Here is a 16226-nt window from a genome sequence, read left to right on the forward strand (position 1 = left end):
AGGATGGCAGGGACAGAGAGCGATTTTTGCCAGATACCCACTTCAATAACTTCCTATATACCAGTCCATCCCTAGTACGCTTGTCAGGCTGATATCAAGTGCATGCTAATTACATTCATGCCCCAACACTGCCTAATGAACCTTACTCCTCCTGCTTATATAGGAGTAGACAGAGCACAAAATGTATAAAGGATACAAGATGCTAAATAAAGTGTGGTGGCCTGAGCTAAGCGGCTTCTTCCCGTGTTAAGACGGGCCCTTTTCCCCTGCACTGTGGCCTGTCAGATGGTCTTGGTCTCATCTGCCTTCCAGGGAGAAGGTGGGAAAGACCAAGTAAGTGTGATCAGAGGACTAGAGAGAGAAAACTGAAGGCGGCCTGTGCCCTGGAATAACTCCAATGTCTCCTAATAAATGTCTGAAATATCTCTAAATGATTTAAGAGGAGACTCAGAATAGGGAATGTCTAATATCCCGTGCTAACTGTGATTTCATTCTTTAGTCTCTGTGCATATTTTAACAGAAAAAGAAATGTGGAAAGGCATAAAGCTCATTAATGAAAAAAAAAGAAAAAAAAAAGACCACACCTTGACAAAAGGGACAGTGGGGCCCAGTGGTGGCGCACCTGGTTGAGCGCACATATTACAATGAGCGAGGGCCCGGGTTTGAGCCCCCAGCCCCCACCTGCAGGTGGAAAGCTTCATGAGCAGTGAAGCAGGGCTGCAGGTGTCTCTCTGTCTCTCCCCCTCTCTATCTCCCTCTCCCTCTTGATTTCTGGCTATTTCTTTCCAATAAATAAATAAAGATAATTTAAAAGAGAGAGAGAAAAGGGGCAGAGAGACATGGCGCTGAGAGTACCATGGTGTGTTCCAGCTAAGACAGCTCAGAGAGATTGGGCACTTAATGGGTACTGGCCACTGAGAAGCCTGAGCCTCAGTTTCCCCATAGAATGAAAAGATTGAGCTGGAAGTCTGTTACGACCTCCTGGTGCTAATGGAAGCCTGAGTAATTATTTCTACACAGGACCAGATAAGACAAGATGGGAAGCAAGAGGAGAAAGATTTACTATCATTTGTTTTCTCTTTATCACTTAAAAAAGTCGCGCACGGCAAAGGATTAAGAATATAGCCTCATCAGGAGTCGGGCAGTAGCGCAGCGGGTTAAGTGCAGGTGGTGCAAAGTGCAAGAACCAGTGTAAGGATCCCAGTTAAAGACCCCGGCTCGCCACCTGCAGGGGAGTCGCTTCACAAGCAGTGAAGCAGGTCTGCAGGTGTCTCTTTCTCTCCCCCTCTCTGTCTTCCCCTCCTCCATTTCTCTCTGTCCTATCCAACAATGACGACATCAATAACAACAACAATAATATCTACAACAATAAAACAACAAGGACAACACAAGTGAAAAAATAAATAAATAAATAAATAATATAGCCTCATCAAAACAGCCTGGTACTGGAACAAAAATAGGCACACAGACCAGTGGAACAGAACTGAAAGCCCAAAACTAAACCCCCACAGCTATGGACATCTAATCTTTGATAAGGAGGCCCAAAGTATTAAAAGGAGGAAGGAGGCTCTCTTCAATAAATGGTGCTGGGAAAACTGGGTTGAAACATGCAGAAGAATGAGACTGAACCACCTTATCTCACCAGAAACAAAAATCAACTCCAAATGGATCAAGGACCTGGATGTTAGACCAGAAACTATCAAATACTTAGAGGAAAACATTGGTGGAACACTTTCCCACCTAAACCTCAAGGGCATCTTTGATGAAACAAACCCAAATGCAAAGAAGACTAAAGCAGAAACAAACCAATGGGACTACATCAAATTGAAAAGCTTCTGCACATCCAAAGAAACTATTAAACAAACAAAGAGACCCCTCACAGAATGGGAGAAGATCTTCACATGCCATACATCAGACAAGAAACTAATCACCAAAATATACAAAGAACTCAGCAAACTTAGCACCAAAAAAGCAAATGACCCCATCCAAAAATGGGCAGAGGATATGGACAAAACATTCACTTCAGAGGAGATCTAAAAGGCTAACAAACATGAAAAATTGCTCCAGGTCACTGATTGTCAGAGAAATGCAAATAAAGACAACAGACAACATTGAGATACCACCTCCCTCCTGTGAGAATGGCATACATCAAAAAGGACAGCAGCAACAAATGCTGGAGAGGCTGTGGGGACAGAGGAACCCTTCTGCACTGCTGGTGGGAATGTAAATTGGTCCAGCATCTCTGGAGAGCAGTCTGGAGAACTGTCACAAGGCTAGCCATGGACCTTCCATATGACCCAGCAATTCCTCTCCTGGGGATATACCCCAAGGATTCCATAACACCCAACCAAAAAGATATGTGTACACCTATGTTCATAGCAGCACAATTCATAATAGCTAAAACCTGGAAGCAACCCAGGCGCCCAACAACAGATGAGTGGCTGAGAAAGCTGTGGTATATATACACAATACATAAAATTTTAAAAAGAAAAATGAAGTAGATCTCACAATACCCACCTAGAAAAAGAAGAATCTCCTGGGACTAACCTGCCTCCCAAAGTCCCTGGCCCCCTGTCACAGTGGCCTGAGGGTCCCTTGTTCAGTGTGCTGGGGTCTTGTCCTCGCCCTGAATCCAAAGACGCCCTTCTCTGACTCTCCCATCTCACCTCAGTTTGCTTATACTCATGCAGTAGCCTAGCATATGGTAGCAGTGGGGAAAAAACAAAACGAAACAAACAAACAAACAACAAAAAAAACTCTTTCTCTCCAAACTTAGCTGATTTCTATTGCTTAAAACTGGAGCCCTGGTACCAGACAATGGAGCAACACATGTCACCATACCCAAGGACCCAGGTATTAAGCACCCAGCACCACTGGCAAGGGGGAAGCTTCACAAGTAGTGAAACAGGGCTGCAGGTATTTCTCTCTCCACCTCTTCTCTCTCTCTCTCTCTCATTTTTTAATTATCTTTATTGGATAGAGACAGCCAGAAATCAAGAGGGAAGGGGGAGACAGAGAGACACCTGCAGCCCTGCTTCACCACATGCAAAGCTTTCCCCCTGCAGACGGGAGCTCAAACCCAGGGTCCTTGTGCACTGTAACATGTGAACTCAGCCAGGTGCACCACCGCCCGGTCCCTCTACCTCCCATTCTCTATCAACAAATGAAAGACAATAATGGCTGGAAGTCATGGATCCTTTAGGCAAGAGCCCCACCAATTAGCCTGGTGTCACCCACAGAGAGAGAGAGAAGAAAGGAAAAACCTGGGGGGGGGGTCAGGCAGTGGCACATATTAGGAAGCACAAGGACCCTCTCTAGCAAGGATCCAAGTTCGAGCCCCAGGCCCTCCACGTGCAGTGAGGGGTCACTTCACAAGCGGTAAAGCAGGTCTGCAGGTGCCTTTCTCTCTCCCTATCTCCCCTCCTCTCTCAATTTCTCTCTGTCCTGCCCAATAGAATGGGGGGAAAATGGCCTCCAAGAGCAGTGGACTCCTAGTGCAGGCACTGGGCCTGAACCCCAGCAAAAACCCTGAAGGCATAATAGAAGAGGAGGGGGGAGGAGAATAAAGGAAAAAACTAAAGCTCATTAGTATTGTGCAACACAGAGACTACCCCCCAGCTTCAAACACTCTCTCTCTATCTCTCTCTCTCTCTCTCTCTCTCACACACACACACACACACACTCTCTCTCTCTCTCTCTCTCTCTCTCTCTCTCTCACACACACACACACACACACACACACACACACACACACACACACACACACACACACAGCCTACAGCCTACAGCCTAAGGAACTGTGTGGTGATGAGTCCTTAAATGGCAAATGGCGAGCCACTCCACTGCCCAGGGGTCCCTGCTGGCACACAACTGAGAATCTTCTTGGCACCCAGTCCACAGCCTCCTCCTGGGAAGCCAGTTCTCTGGGGGAAAGCAGAGGCCAGAGGTGAGGGAGGTGGAGATGGGTGGGTGCAGGTCCCCTAACCCAGCACTCAGGGAAAGGGAAAAAGGGGAGGGTCCCTGAGGGAATGCAGACCTGGGGCCACTCCCTTCTCAGTGGGTCCCACTGCCATGTCTGAGCTTCAGAACACCTCCTCCCTGGAGAAGGTCAAGCCACAGAGAAGAGGGTGATTTCCATACAAGGGCCTTCCTCCTGGTAGCAGATCTCATCGACAAAGAAATGCATTTGAATTGAACTGAGAAAAACCAGAAAATGCAAACCAACAACCAAACCTCCCTGGAGGCGTGGCTTGGCTTGGAAAGGCTACTACATTTTGGGGGGTGGGGTGGGGGTGACATTTCAAAACAAAGTTTCACTTCTGTACTGAGCCCAGAGGGGATCCTTTCCAACACCCCCTGCAACTCTCAAAAAAAAAAGCCAGACTTTTGAAAGTAATAAAATTCATTAAAGTTGGTAGCTCTGGGTCAAAAGCAGAATTCACCCTCAGCCTGGTTCTATTCAAACCACTGACTGAAATGAAGGGGAAGCTCCTTGAATCTGAATGTTTTGGGAAGAAGAAGGAAAGGTTTTGCCTAAATGGATGAAAAAAAGCATTCCAAGTGGCTGGCTTTTTTTTTTCCCTCCAGAGTTATCTCTGGGGCTCAGTGCTTGCACTACTGCTCCTGGAGGCCATCCTTTTTTTCCATTTTTGTTGCCCTTACTGTTGTTATTGCTATTGTTGGATAGTACAGACAGAGGAGGGGAAGACAGAGTGGGAGAGAAAGACAGACACCTGCAAACCTGCTTCACCACTTGTGAAGTGACCCCCTGCAGGTGGGAATCCAGGGGGCTCGAACCAGGATCCTTAAGCCAGTCCTTGAGCTTTGTGCCATGTGCGCTTAACCCACTGTACTACTGCCTGCCCCCCTTTTTTATTTTTTAAAAAAACACGGTCTGGTACTTGTAGTATTGAACATATAACAAGATTGAAAGTCCTGCTGATCAGTAACATAAATTAGTCGCTAAAAATGACACTGTGTAATAGACTTTTATTACATAATAATGAGTTCCATTATATAGGGAGCCTTAATATCTTAAATCAATGGAAAACACAGACTGTGTCGGATTTCCTGGCCTGCTATTTGAGTGGGAGACTCACACCACTCTGGATTTGGTTGGCCTTTCTCAGTGGTCAGCCAGTGGCATTCAAGTCTATGCAAAGCATCACAGGAAGCAGGAGAGAAGAGGGAAGGAGAAAGACTGGAGGGAAGAGAGCCCTGAGGGAGGAGGGGAGGGGGGAGGGGAGAAGGAAAAGAGAGGAAAGGAAGAGAAGATAGAGGAACCAACCATGAGAGGAGCCACTCAGGTCTCCAGTTGGGGATCTCAACTGGATTTCCAGTTTTGGTGAAGAGAAGCAGTGAAGGGGGCATGGATGTGCTTCTAGTCATCACCGGACACAAAAAGAGGCAGAGAGAGAAAACACCAAAAGATTTCAGGTTAGAAGATCCCTGTCCAGGCTCCCCCTCTGGCCCTCTGGGGTTTTGTTTGTTTGTTTATTGGATAGAGAAGACCAGGATAGAGAGGGAAGGGGTGATAGAGGAGAGAGACAGAGAGACACCTGCAGTGCTGTTTCACCACTTGCAAAGCTTTCCTGCTGCAGGTGGGGATGGGGGATCGAACCCGGATCCTTGTGCATTGCAACATGTGAGCTCAGGTGTGCCACCACCTGTTCCCCTCTCTGGGGGTTCTAACAGCACCCAGGAGGTGGGCAGCAATGGGAGAGGGATGATTTGCTGGACAAGAACTTCTCACACTCTGAATCACAGACATCAACTGTTTTTTCCTCATGCATAAAGGATGCAGGTGGACTTACTGTGGGGCACAGGCCACCTGTTCTCATGCACAAGAATCAGGTTCGAGTCCCCCGCCTCCATCAGTCCCCACCTGCAGAGGGGAGCATCAGGAGTGGTTAAGCAGTGCTACAGGGGTCTCTTCTCCCAGTCTCTCCCTCTGTCTTTTACCCTCTATCAAAAAGAAAGAAAGAAAGAAAGAAAGGAAGAAGGAAAGAAAGAAAGAAAGAAAGAAAGAAAGAAAGAAAGAAAGAAAGAAAGAAAGAAGGAAGGAAAGGAAGAAAGAAAGAAAGAAAGAAAGAAAGAAAGAAAGAAAGAAAGAAAGAAAAAACAGACACTAGGAATGGCAGAGCCAAGCAGGCACTAAGTCCCGTGATAATTTGCTGGGGGAAAAAAAGAAAGAAGGAAGACAAGAGATGGAAGAGAGAAAGAGGAGGAGGAAGAGGAGGAAGAGAAGAGAAACAAGAAAGAGAATAAGGAGGAAGAGAAGAGGAACAAGAAGAAGGAGGAGGAAAGAAAGGATGAGAGGAGGAGAGAAGGAAAGGGAGGAGAAGAGGAAAGAAGAAGAAGGTGAAGAAGAAGGCAAAGGAGGAGGAGGAGGCAAAGAAGGAAAAAGTAGAAGAAGAAGGAGGAGAAGAAGGCAAAGGAGGAGGAGGAGGAGGAGAAGAAGGAGAAGAAGAAGAAATACAGAGACCCCCCCCACCTCCAGCCCCTTCTCACTCTTCAGAGCAAGAAAGAATCAGAGGTCCTCCTATACTTCAATCCACATGTGCCTGTGATCTCACAAAACTCCTAATGGTATTCTTACTCAGATGACTTCAAGACAAAAGGAAATTGCTACTATATGCAAGCAGCCCAACTGTGAAAACTACAGGTGGGGCCAGGCAGTGGCACACCTGGTTGAGCCCACATTACCAAGCTCAAAGATCTGGGTTCAAGCCCCTGGTCCCCAAGCTTCACAAGTGGTGAAGCAGGGCTGCAGGTGGGTCTCTATCTATCTACCTACCTACCTATCTAATCTATCTATCTATCTATCTATCTATCTATCTATCTATCTATCTATCTATCTTCCCCTTCCCTCTTGATTTCTCTGTGACTTTACCAAATAAATATGTATGGAAAAAAAGGGGGCAGGGGCAGATATCAGATATCATAGTGGTTATACAAGAGATTCATGCCTGAGGCTCCAAAGTCCCAGGTTCAATCCCCCAGACCAACATAAACCGGAGCTGAGCAGGGCTCTGGTAAAAAAAAAAAAAAAAAAAAAAAGGAAAACTGAAGCTCTGAGTTTGAAATACCAACTTGACAAGGAATAAAACAGGAGGGGCTAGTTGGCGGTGCACCTGGTTGAATGCACATATTACAAAGGACCTGGGTTCGAGCCCCCGGTCCCCACCTGCAGGGGTAAGGGGGAAAGGTTCATGAGTGGTGAAGCAGGGCTGCAGGTATCTCTCTTCCTCTCTATCACCTTCTTCCCTTTTAATTTCTCTATCTCTACCAAATAAATAAGTATTTTTAAAAAATAAAGAAATAAGTAAAAGAAAAAAGGAGAAATGAAGGTCTGAGTATGAAATACCAACTTACAGGAACGAAAGAGGAAGCAGTTGAAGATTAGGGGGATGCTGCCTTGAAATCACTTTAGTGTCAGCAGCTCAAAATAATCTTGTGAACGGGGCCCCATACTGGCTTTTCTCCACACCTAGCTTTCCCTACGAAGGGCATCTGGATGGGAACTTAGCGCAGTTTATCACCTGGGAAGGAGGCAAGAATCCTGGTGTCCTAATTCCTACCACGGATATGGTCATTCCGGAGTGAGCTGAGCTGTCAAGGAAGCCACAGGAAATCAAGGTAGATGGACAAGAGAAGCTTTCAGAGGGGCCGGGCGGTGGTGCACCTGATTAAGTGCTGATGTTACAGTGCACAAAGAGCTGGGTTCAAGCCCCCTGTCCCCACCGTCTCTGTCCTCATCTCCCCTTCCCTCTCAATTTCTGGTTGTCTCTATCCAATACATAAAGATAATAATGATTTAAAAAAAAACAGAGAGAGAGAGAGAAGCTTTCAGAACCAGGGGGAGGCCAGAGTCCCTGTCCCAGGTGTGTGGCATTAGACCAGCCAGGCAGACACATTTGTGCCTCACTATCCTAGGCCTATGAGCAGGCATCCTGAGAGCTTTCCTAAGTGATGCCAACATTTTTTTTAAATTATAAAACTTTTTTAAACTGATCTTTATTTACTGAATAGAGACAGCCAGAAATCAAGAGGGAAGGAAGTGATAGAGGGAGAGAGACAGAAAGACACCTGCAGCCCTGCTTCACCGTTCCTGAAGCTTGCCCCTCTGCAAGTGGGAATCAGGTTCTTGAACCGGGTCCTTGCGCACTGTAACATGAGCACTCAACCAGGTGCACCACCACCCAGCCTCAATCCCAATCACCACTTCTTTATTTGTGTGTGTGTGTGTGTGTGTGTGTGTGTGTGTGTGGAGAGAGAGAGAGAGAGAGAGAGAGGAAACACCAGAACATCCTTCTGGCACATCTGAGGCCAAGGATTGAACTCTGGACCTAGAGCCCCACCTCCCCAGAGCCTTACCCCACTAGGGAAAGATAGAAATAGGGGGAGAGGTGTGGATTCACCTGCCAATGCTCATGTCCAGCCGAGAAGCAATTACAGAAGCCAGAACTCCCACCTTCTGCTCCCCATAACGAATTTTGGTCCAAGATCAGAAGAGCAAACACAAGTAGAACCTGAACTGGAATTGGTGTATTGCACCAAAGTAAAGGACTCTGGGGTGGGTGTGGGGGGAGAATACAGGTCCAAAAAGTATGACAGATGACCTAGTGGGGGTTGTATTGTGATATGGAAAACTGGGAAATGATATGCACGTACAAACTATTGTATTTACTGTTGAAATGTAAAACTTTAATTCCCCAATAAAGAAATTTTAAAAAATTTGTTCCATACTCCCAAAGGGATAAAGAATAGGGAAGCTTCCAATGGAGGGGATGGAACATGGGACTCTGGTGGTGGGAACTGTGTGGAATTTTAGCCCTCTTATTCCATGGTTTTGTCAATATTTTCTATTTTTTATTTCATAAATAAGTTTAAAAAATGGAAAGAATGGTCACCAGAAGCAGTTGATTTGTAATGATGGCAGCAAGCCCCAGCTATAACCCTGGACAGACAGACAGACAGACAGACATACACACACACACACACACACACACACACACACACACACACACACACATTGAGGTGGGTCACCCCATATAGAAAAACTACATTCCCCAGAATACCTGGCACCAAGCAACAAAGAATGGATAAAGCACACTCCAAGAATGCACAGCCAAGTACTGCAGAGGACAGGAACTTAGAATCTGACCTTGGAATCTGGGCCATAAATACCAGAAGACAAAGAACTTGGAGGAGGAAAATGCTGGAGAAGAATGATGGAGAAAGAGCCAAAGAAGGAGATGCCCATGGAGCTGAGCAGAGGACATGATGTCTGAGGGCTGGACCAGCTCTATAATTTTCATTATTTATTTATTTATTTATTTATTTATTTTATTATTAGAGATGGAGAGAAATCGAGGGGGAAGTGGAAACAGAGAGGGAGAGAGGCCGAGAGACACCTGCAGCCCTGCTTCACCACTCGTGAAGCTTTCCCCCTGCAGGTGGGGACCGGGGGCTCAAACCTGGGTCCTTGTGCACTGTAATGTGTGCGCTTAACCAGGTGTGCCACCGCCTGGTCCCCAGCTCCATAATTTTCAGCACCACCTAACTATCTGTCTCCTCACTACAGACACAAACTCCATGGGAAGGGGGGAACACAGGAACTTCTCTTTAACCGAGGATCTACCCCGCAGCTACCATGTGTCGACTTTCACGCATCACCTTATTAACTCTTATAGCAACCCTGCACTTGGCGGCTTGGTGGGCCACATTCGTATTCAGACTATAGTGGCAATTGAACATGGAAGAAAGGGAAAAAAATTAAGAGCTCAGGAAACTGGAGCTGGCGAGGTAGTTCATGTAGACAGTGCGCTGCTATGCCATGTGTATGACCCAGGTTCAAGCCCACCACGCCCCCACTGCCCTGGAGGAAGCATTGGAGCTGTGGTCTCTCTCTCCCTCTCTTTCTCTGTCTCTTTCTGCCTCTCTGTCTCTTTATTTCTTTATCATTGAATAGAAACAGAAAAATTGAGAAGGGAGGGGGAGGTAGAGAGACAGAAGCAGCTGTAGCCCTGCTTCACTCGTGAAGCTTTCCCCCTGAAGGTGGGGACCAGGGGCTTGAACCTGGGTCCTTGTGCATTGTAACATGCACTCAACCAAGTGCACCACCACCCAGCCCCTTCAGTCTCTTCTTTCTCTCTCTTTTAAACCTTTATTTGTTGTTATTGGATAGAGACAGAGAAATTGAGCGAAAAGGGGGAGACAGAGAGGGAGAGAGACAGAGAGACACCTGCAGCCCTGCTTCACCACTCGTGAAGCTTTCCCCTTACAGATGGGGACCAGGGGCTTGACCCTGGGTCCTTGAGCACTGTAATGTGAGTACTCAACCAGGTGCACCACCACCCAGTCCCTCTGTTTCTAAGAAATGGAAGAAGAAAAGGAGGAAAAAGGAGAAGAGAAAAGAAAGAGGAAGAAGAAGAAAGAAGAGGAGGAGGAGAAGAAGAAGAAGAGGAGGAGGAGAAGGTAGATGAAAGAAAAAGTCACTTAAGGGAAATTTTGGCTCCTCCTTTTGTCTTCAAAACTATGGAAGTGTGGACGGGGAGGGGCTAGGTAGTGGCGTACCTGGTTGAGTATTCACATTACAGTGACAAGTTACCCAGGTTCAAGCCCCTGGCCCCTACCTGCAGGGGGAAAACTTCATGAGTGTTAAAGCAGGGCTGCAGGTTTCTCTCTCTGTCTCTCTCCCTCTCTATCACCCTCTTCCCTCCTGATTTCTGGCTCTCTCTATCCAAAAAATAAATGAAGATAATAACAAAAAATTAAGAAACAGTGCGGATAGGGAGGACATGTCTATGCAAGGGTGTCATGGGTGGGACAGCTGACCAGTGACCAGGGGCACTGCCCACAGAGGGGAGAGGAGGAGATGTGCAGCCCCCTCCCCAGTGGACACAGAAGGTAGATGTGCAATGTGGTGATGTCACAGCTTCCTGCCCCAGGCACTGAACTGGACCCTTGGCTTCATTATCAAGGGTGAGAAGCCAGCTTTGGGGAAGCCCTGTGTGGTAGAGGCCTGTGAGCCAGCTATGCTAGAGAGGGGCTGCGTGGGAACCTCGGAGGGGGGGGCTGGGCATGGAGGGAGCTTGAGTCTCCTCCTCAGTCACAGTTCCGCCCCTGAGGCGAGAAGAACTCAGGTAAAGTACAGTGTCAGTGTGGCCTGTCCTTGGAAAAAGACACAACCACTAGAGATCAGTGGTCTCTGTTTAGAGGACAGGGAATGAGAATCACAGAATTACCCAAGGAGATGTAGTAGAGGCGAGGGTAGCACAGATCTCCCAGAACCCGTGACAGAAGAGCAAAAGGGGGGACTTTGGGTGTGGTCAAGGTGACACGAGAGACGGCTCTCCAAGATGGGGAGTAGCAGTGCCTCAACCCAGGGGGAAAAGCAATGGAGGGGTCACCTGGTGGTTCCCTACTAATGGAATCATACACTCACCCCGAACTTGGGTTTTTGTTGTGGTCGTTGTTGTTTGCTTATTTTATTTTTTCCCTCCAGGGTTGTCACTGGGGGTTGGAGCCAGCACTGTGAATCCACTGCTCCTGAGGGGCATATTTTTCCCATTTCCCATTTTTCCCATTTCCCAAGACAGAGATAAACTGAGAGAGATGGAGATGGAGAGGGGGAGACACCTGCAGACCGCTTCACTATTTGTGAAGCGTCCCCTCTGCAAGTGGGGAGTGAGGCTTGAACCTAGATAACTTGTTTTTCATTAACAGAATCACTCCATTTTTAAGGGAGAGAGAGAGAGAGAGACCACAACCCCCACAGCTTTTCCAGTACAGTGGCAGCTGGACTTGAACCTGGGTCACACACACACATCAAAGCAGCACACTACCCAAGTGAATTCTCTCACCAGTTCTAAGGAAGCCTCCTTTCGACACTAAAAGATGGCTATGTCAGAGGAGGGAGGGTTATTTATTTTTTTTCTTCTACTTTCTTCATGCAAGAAGCATTGCTGTAAACAATGCTGTCTTAGTCCTTATCGCCTAATTAGTAAGGTCTTATGTCTAAACACTGCCAACTGACTGAAACAAAAGAGGCCCAGATACTGTATAACACAGAGTCTCTCACCCTAGGGAAGCCTCTTGTCATTTCAAGGTGTGTCTGCTTGGGGAGGGGAGGATCTGACAGGAGAAGAAGGTTCTCCCTGTCACCTGTATCCCACCCCTGAGGCCTTATCTGTCCCTTCCTTTCCCTTCCCTTCCCTTCCTTTCCTTCCCCTTCCCTTCCTTTCCCTTCCCTCCCCTCCCCTCCCCTCCCCTTCCCTTCCCTCCAGCCAGGGCTTCAAGGACCCTGGGTATTTGGCTTCTTATTGCTAATGTATATTTTAAGGATTGAAGACAGAGATGGCTGTCTTGTTCATTATGTATTCTTTGAGCATTTAGTAGAGACATGAAAAAACCCCACACGTGCAGCTGAAAGGGTTATCAGAACCAGGCAGGCTTTTCTTTAAGGAACCCAGTGGGAATATAAGCATGTGTGTGTAGGAAAATGTAGATAAAGGCACTCTGCACAGTGGTTCTGCAAAAGACTAATACCTGGCACTCCTGAGGTCTCAGGTTCTATTCCTGGCTTTACCTTAAACCAGAGATGAGCAATGCTCTGGGAAAAGAAGAAGAAACAGGAGGAGGAAGAAGAGGAGGAGGGGGAAGGGGAGGAGGAAAAGGAAGGGGAGGGGATGGGGAGGAGGAGAAGAAGGGTGAGAAGAAAAATGAGAAAGCAGAAGAAGAAGATGATGATGGAGACAAAGAAGAGCCAGGTGGTGCACCTGGTTGAGCACACATGTTACAATAAGCATGGACCCATGTTCAAGTGCCTGGTCCCCACCTGCAGGGGGAAAGCTTCAAGAGGGGTGAATCAGGGCTGCAGGTGTCTCTCTCCCTCTCTATTTCTGGCTGTCTCCGTCCAATAAATAAATGATTAAAATTTAAAAAGAAAAAAGAAGAGAAAAATGGAAGGAGAAAAAGGAGAAGAGGAAGGAGAGAAAGGAGAAGAAAGTAAAGTAACTTAAGAAAATGGGAACATATCCTAATAGTCAAGGACTAGAGTAGAGAAGTGAACTCAGCATCTGGGTGAAAGATGGAGAAAGACTGACTTCTGTGTGCTGTAACAAAACCTCCCACTGTCCACAATGGAGCAGGACACAGGCCACGAGCTGGCTCATCCCACCCCAAGCTCTCCCTGCAGGTGGACATTTCTCCAGGGGCCTGGCTTCTGCTGGGCGGCAGCTGTGCCCAGGAGCTGGAAATCTTCACCTGGATCCCCCGAATCTAACGAAAGGATCCCAGCCAAGCTGCTGTACTCCATGTTCCTTCATGTTCCCCTGGCTGGGGGTGTAGTTCCTGGCCCTGCCCATCTGAGGTGGAAGGGAAGTAAGAGTGATTCTGAGAGCAGCTGTGAGGGTGGGCAGTCCCCAAGTGAGGATACTGGGTGCTGGGCACTGGGCAGGTGTGGGAGAAGCCCTGCTTATAATGCCTGTCATTCCTCCAGTACTCTTTGTCTTGATTGCATGGATTCTATCAGATACATCAATACATCATAAAGAGTTTGTTATCTCTGGAGTACTGTCCCCAGCCTCCAGGGATGTTTTGATCATATCAGGATAAACACAGACAGTGGTCAACAGGCCTTTAGGCTGACACGAAACCTGTCTTATCTGATAGCCCTGAATTAAGCCCACATCCGAGTAAGGTCGGGATTTACAGAGTAAACATATAATCTGTTTCAGTCAATAGAAAGGAAGATAACAATTCATGGAAGCAAGTCTGATATACAATGTTTTACAAACTAGGAGAGAGGCCATTCAATTATATATGTCCTTAAGGTATTTATGTATATGCTTAAGATGTTTTATGTGTGCCTTAAAATGTCTATACTCGGGGCTAGATGGTGGCGCACACGGTTAAGCACACATAGTATAAAACACAAGGACCTAGACAAGGATCCGGGTTCAAGCCCTCAGCTCCCCGCCTGCAGGGGAGAAGCTTCACAAGCAGTAAAGCAGGTCTGCAGGTGTCTCTCTGTCTCTCTGCCTCTCTATCTCCAGCTCCTTTCTCAGTCTCTCTCTGACCTGTCCAATAAAATGATAAAAATGGCCGCCAGGAGCAGTGGATTCTTAGTGTATACACCAAGCCCCAGTGATGACCCTGGAGGCAAAAAAAAAAAGTTTATACTTAACATAGTTACAGTAGACAGGACAGTGAGCCGGTGAGGGACATTAAACTAATTAGTGACTTAGAGAGAGGACACAAGCTGAAGATTCAGAATCACATATTTGGGAGACATTTTGCCAGAGCCCTCATGAGAGACACTTGATAGAACCTCTTTCTGCTTACTCCTGACGGTGCGACCAAGTCTATTCCTCAAACTTGAGGCATAAACGAAACTCTGTGCGCAGCATCCAGAAGACCCCAGAGCAAGAGGTTTCCTGAGATTGGGGTTGGTGGGGGGGGTGGGGGGCACACTCTGAGTAAGACAGTGGGAAATGCACAAGTGTGTCTGCAGATGGAACAGAACTTCACTGCCACACAGAGACCAGGGATGTGCCTGGAGTCTGGTCTGCATGTGGTCCAGGTCTCAGCACCCGCTGGGGCATAAGTCCCGCCTGACTTGGGGACTTTTGTCCAGTCACCAAAACTCAGTTCTGTGGCTAGCCCATCTCTCTCCTTAGTGAACTCTAACATGGCTGGGCAGCCTTCTCTGATTTATTCGAGCACACACACTCACTCACTCATACACATTTACACTCTCACACACACACATTCACACACACTCAGACACATTCATACTCACACACAAACACACACATTCACACATACAAACACACCCACTTATTCACACACACATTCACATTCACACACACATTTCACACTCACACATACATTCACACTCACACACACACAAATACACACTCACACGCAAACACAATCATACACAAACACACACACTATCACATACATTATCACACAATTACACACACACACACACACTCACACACAAATATTTTATTTATTTGTTTTGGATTGAGGCAGAAAGAAATCAAGAGAAGAGGGGAAGATTGGGAGGGAGAGAGACCTGCAGTCCTGCTTTACCACTTGCCCCCTGCAGGTGGGGACCAGGGGGGCTCAATTGCGGGTCCTTAAACATGTGCATTCAACCAGGTGCTACACCACCTGGCCCCATCATTCTCTCTTCTTCCCTTTCTCTTTCTTTTCCCCCTCCCTCTTTGTCTCCCTCTCTCTCTCTTTTGATTTACTTTTTATGAGAAGGAAAGAAAGAGAAAGAGAAGAGAGAGTGAGCTCCACTCTTCATGAAATTCCCCCCCCCCCCCCCCCCGCAGATGGTGACTGGAGGTTTGAACTCAGATCCTTCCTTTTTTTCTCCTTTATTGGGGGATTAATATTCCACATTCGACAGTAAAAGCAATAGTTTGTACATGCGTAACATTTTTCAAGTTTTCCACATGACAATACAACCCCCACTAGGACCTCTGTCATCCTTTTCCAGGACCTGTACTTCTGCTCTGTAACGTATGCACTCTGGCAGATGGTCCATTGCCTGGCTCCTTGGAGGAGAATATTAAGAAAGGACAGAAGACATTTTAACCAGAGACCCAAGAAACACAAAGCCTATACCCTATAGCTTCGTGATGGCCTGTGAGAGTGATGCATCGATGGGGTGGATGAATGACTGGTTCCAACATTTAAAATAAAGCTGCACACAAGCAAACCAAATATTTAACACACACAGACAAGATTTAAGACTAAGCCAACGGCCCAAGCGCAGCCCAGCCTCATACACAAAGTTATCCATCACCCTAATAGGACGCATGGCAGAAACCCAGCGTGAAACATTCATGCCTGATCAAAGCCAAAGTTAGAACATTCTCACCACTTTTTTCTCCTTGGGATACAACAGAAACACAAATATTAGCTGAGGTTCCTGGGTGCCTGGCTTGATGTGCTAAAAGCAGGTGGGATTCCCAGCCAGCAGGGACCAGGCTGGGGAGGGTGTCAGGGAGTCCTGGGAAGAAGCCCTGTTGTCCCACCTGACCTGGGCTGACAGGAATCAAGGGGGGACCTCCTTGTTAATTGTTTGAGCAGAAGGTGCATTTTCTCCTTGACAGTAGAGAAGGAGTCTACACTCTCCATCTGTGGCTATCCTCCCTGTGGTCTGTGGTCACCAACAACAGGCAAGTAACAGTCCTTTCTAA

The 16226-nt window shown here is 47.1% G+C and overlaps 1 protein-coding gene across 22 annotated transcripts in view; it reads right to left on the reverse strand.

The window, feature by feature from the left end:
• The window catches only part of CACNA1C (calcium voltage-gated channel subunit alpha1 C), a 506000-nt gene that overhangs the window by 367965 nt on the left and 121809 nt on the right, over nucleotides 1-16226 (reverse strand). The gene's annotated exons all lie outside the window — the stretch shown is intronic.

This window comes from Erinaceus europaeus, chromosome 5 (assembly GCF_950295315.1).
Source record: "Erinaceus europaeus chromosome 5, mEriEur2.1, whole genome shotgun sequence".
Lineage (NCBI taxonomy): Eukaryota > Metazoa > Chordata > Mammalia > Eulipotyphla > Erinaceidae > Erinaceus > Erinaceus europaeus.